Consider the following 4,469-nt stretch of genomic DNA (forward strand, 5'->3'; position numbering starts at 1 on the left):
GGTAGCACCGCCCTCAAGGACCTGAAACGAGCAGGAATGATGATTCCCACTACACCCCAAGTCACCTGGCGTTATTTTCTTCTTTTTCAAACCTTTATTTAAATTCCAGTTAGTCACCTTGCATATTTAGCCCATGTAGAAAACAAATATATCTTGGGGCTCCTGCACAGAAGGTTAAGCGCCCCACTCTTGGTTTTGGCTGGGGGGTGGCGATCTCAGGGACACAGTGCTTTATTGTAAACTTAAGCAGGTGGGGACTCCAGTTGTAGCTACTGTTTCAGATGTGATTTTGATATAGGAAAGATGTTATTAGGGTTCAAAGCCGATGGCCAAGAAAGAATTCTTGAGATGTCTTTGGTGCAAAAAGGTGATTTTATTAAAGCACGGGGCCAAGACCCGTGGGCAGAAAGAGCCGCACTGGGTTCACGAGGAATGGTCCATTTTGTACTTCCAAGTTGGGAGGGGCTTAGGGATATCGTAAGTCTCTAAGGAATTTTGGAAGCAAGGTTTCCAGCACCTTGAGCGGGCTAGCTGTTGTTGGGAAAGATCATTTATTACCGTCGAATAAAGCCTTAGTCATGAGACCCTTCAGATGTATATTGTGGGCCATATGCTTGGGGATGATTGCCACATGTACCTTGGAGGGTTGAGAGATAAAGGAAGTTTCCAAAGCAATCTTTATACGTTAAAGTAGACTTACAGGATCCTGGTGGTTGTGGTGATGGGGAGGTCAGGCTAGGACTGCCTTTTGCCCTTAGCAAACTATCAACATTAAGGCAGTTGAGTCCCTAGAGGAATGTCACTCTGCCTCTTCCAAGGACTTGTCAATGGGCTATAGGTAGTAAGGAAATCTAATAATTTTTCTTCTACCTTTGTTTCCCACATCAATTTCATTGCTGGAGCAAATTAACAGATAACCTGGTAGCTGGTATGCCTCTAGTGATCTGGCTAATGTTTCTTTTATTCCTCAATAACTGTTAGTAAAGACCATCAGAAACCATTTGAGGTCAACTGGCAAGGCCAGCAATGTATCTTCATCAACCCACTGCAGGGATTTCTCAACTTTCTAATCCCGTGTCCTACTTTATTTCCTGGGAACTTGGTCAACCTTCCTTCCACAAGCTATCACAAAGGACTATGACATTGGTGAAGATAAGCTCACCGGATCTAGTGAGCAAAAAGTAGCAACTACTCCAGACTTCAGAGCTTCACCGAGTGTCCACTGGCTCCAGCTGGAAGCTCAGTGACCTTCATGCTCTTCCCTCAGGCAAAGTTTCCTTCAAAAGCATTTCTGTTCCCGCCCCGATGTTTCTGATCAGAAGTCAATCTGCCATCACTTATCACCATAAAAGGGCCCAACAGCAAGAGAATTATAACAGAGATTTCAGGGAAAACCTTCAATAGAAGATCACGGGTTGGGGGCGCCTGGGTGGCTCAGTCCGCAAGCATCTGCGTTCCACTCAGGTCACAATCTCAGAGTCCTGGGACGCAGCCCCTCGGAGAGTCTGCTTCTCCCTCTCCCTTCACTCGTGATCTCTCTCTTCCAAATAAATAAATATCATCTTGAAGAAAAAAAAGACCACAGTTTGTCCCTTCGGATTCAACAAGAGAACAAGAATGGTTTAAACAAGAGGAGTGAGTGAAAATGTGTGTATGTGGCTGGGATGGAGGGCGTGGGGAGACCCTTTCCCAGGACACCCCCCCCCCATCTGCTGTCCTGCACGCCCTCTTTCCCTCCCCCGCCTTTCCGGGCTGCTCCCTTGCCTCACTGCGAGGTAAGCTGACCTGGGGGCCCTGGGGAGCGTGATCTCCAAGCCTCAGGGCCCAGTGGTTTCTTCTGACTTCCCGGTTAGCGGAGACCCGGCCCCGCGGGCGAGACCAGACCGCTGCCCCTAACAGAACCGCCCCGAAGGCTGTGTTCGTTCCGAGACGGGTGTCCCTGTGCTGTCCAGGCTGGATGCGGAGGCTGTTCACGGGCAGGGCCCGCTGCCGGTTCCCACGCCAATCTGAACCCGCTCCGTCCCCGACCCGGGAGGCTTCACCCCTCCCCAGACCACGCGGCGGCCTCCGGCTCCCAGGAGCTTAGCCAGAGGGACGGCGAACGTGCGCGCTTCGCCCGCACACCCGCCCAGCGCCGCGCCCGCCGGCCCAGAGCTGCCGGGCTCCCCGGTCCTCCCGCCTCAGCCTCCCGAGGCGCGGGGGCTCCGGGCACGGCCACCACGCCAGGACCGCCAAGTTGGAAGCACCAGCTACACACCGGCAGGGTCGTCTAACGTACACGTTGCTCGCCTTTCCGTTCTCAAAACCTCCCCGGAGCCTCTGAGCCACGGGGAAGTGAGGCCCAAGTCGGGGGGTGGGGGGCAGTAACCTGCCCAAAGTCCCACTGTCCGCGGCAGCGAGAGCCGGCATCGCGACCCCTGGGCTCCAAGTCCCGCCCACCGTGACGACTGCCGCCGCAACAGCGCCTCCCCGCGGGGACCGGCGCTCTTCGCGCTCCCTCCGCGCCCGGCGCAAACCTGGAGGCTCCAAGTCCCAGATAGAACCACAAAAACCCACCGGCCCAAGTAAGGTCGCCTCGGGGAGATCCAGAAAACCCGAACAGGGAAGTCAGAGTGCGCGGTGTCTCAGTCTTCGGGACCAACCCAAACCATGTAAAAGCCCGCTCTCGCTGTCTGCCTGACCGATTCCCTCATCTCCCAAACTCTCTGCGTGGACCGGGCAGGAGGCACAGCTTCTTCCAGGCTCTGCGGAAGCAGCTTCTGCACCGGGCTGTGGATCTCCCGGGACAGGAGGGCCAGGAGCCGCTCGGACTCCAACAGCGCTAAGACCTGCTCCAGGGTGAGCATCTCAGGCCGAAGCCACTGAGCGGTGGCAAAGCGGCTCGGTTTCCCGGGGCCCAGGGGCAGAAGCCACAAGCTCAGGAGGGAGGCCACCAGGCTGCGCCCTGGGGTTAAGGCTTGGGGGGCAGCTCCTGGTGGCAGGCGGAGTCACTCCTGGGGTGTCTCCATCAGGAGCCTTTCATTCCTGGGAGCCTGGGCTGGACGCCAGGGTCAGGTTCCTGGACCTCCTGTCCCCGAAACCAGCTGCGCCCCGGGCGACAATAGCCCGAAGGATCGGCGTGCCCCGGGCCCCCAGTCCCAGCACAGCAGCTCAGCCCTAACTCCCTCGGGTCTGTCTCCAGGGCCGTGGCCTCTGTGGGTTGGGGGCGGCGGGGCGCCTGCCCCTCGACCAGCTTCGGCCCGGAGTTGGAGGGCACAACCGCAGGCGGCTCTCTCCTGGGTCCGGGGCCCACCAGGGAAGTCCCAGCACTCAAGTCTGGCGTCCCAACACCAGCGGCACCAGCTGGGGACCAGTGTGAGGACGACGTCTCCCCAGTGACAGCATCGTCTCTGGCCTCGTGCCAACTCACCCAGGAGGGAAAATGTGACCCCCAGCGGTGGAGCCAACTGGAAGACAAGAGGCGGGCCGCGGGGGTGACCCAAGCACCCAGGAGCCCTCTGGTGGTGGCCGAGGTTAGGAGAGGAGTGGTCGGGGTAGCAAGGTCGAAGCTGGGGTCTTCAAGAGAAGAAACTAAAAAGCTCTAGGCCAATGTGACCAGCAAGAACAAGACCAAAGGCATAAACTCAGGAAAGCTTATTAATATGCGAGTTCTCGGACCGCCTGGTTGGCTCAGTGGGTTAAATGTCTGCCTTAGGCTGGGGTCGTGGTCCTGAGGTCCTTGAATCGAGTCCTGGGTGGGGCTCTCTGCTCGGTAGGGAGTCTGCTCCTCTCTCTTTCTCTGCGGGTTCCAAGTGTTCACTCACTGTTTTATCTAATATATACAAAATAAAATAAAACGCGAATTCTCAGGGGAGGGAGGGTGGGTGGTTCAGGTCATAATCCCAGGGTCCTGGGACGGAACCCCTGGGGCTCCCTGATCAGTGGGGAGTCAACTGCTCTCTCTCCTTCTGCCCCTCCCCGCACCGTTTGTGCTTATGTTTTCCCTCTCTTATAAGTAAAATCTTAAAAAAATGCGAATTCTTCAGCTTATGGGAGATGCGGTGTGTCAGGGTTGTCGCGAAGGGGCCCAGAAATCTGAAGTTTTACTACGGCCTCTCCCAGGAATTTCTTCTGCACTAAGAGGCTTGAGAATTAGTGACCCAGGAGTAAAAGAGTTAAAGGAGTTCCCTACCGCTGGGGTTACTCCGGGGCGACTGTAAGAGAAGCCCTTGCTGGGATCAGGAACCAGGGACGTCCCACCCTTGCCCCTGGGCTCTGGAAGCGCTTAAGACCGGAAACGCTAAAGCTTCCAAAGCGGCAGGAGGCCCCTAGGAGGCCAAGGAAGTGGCGGCCCCTCCCACGTCAGCAGGCTCCTGGGCCCAGTCAGCGAGGAGCGTGTCTCGGCGCCTGTCGGGAAATGTAGTTCGCAGGGCAGGCGCGCGCCTGCGTCTTGCGCAGCTGCCCCAGGGAGCCTGGGAGAGCCGTGGGCG

Source organism: Meles meles, chromosome X (assembly GCF_922984935.1).
Source record: "Meles meles chromosome X, mMelMel3.1 paternal haplotype, whole genome shotgun sequence".
In the NCBI taxonomy this organism is placed as follows: Eukaryota; Metazoa; Chordata; class Mammalia; order Carnivora; family Mustelidae; genus Meles; species Meles meles.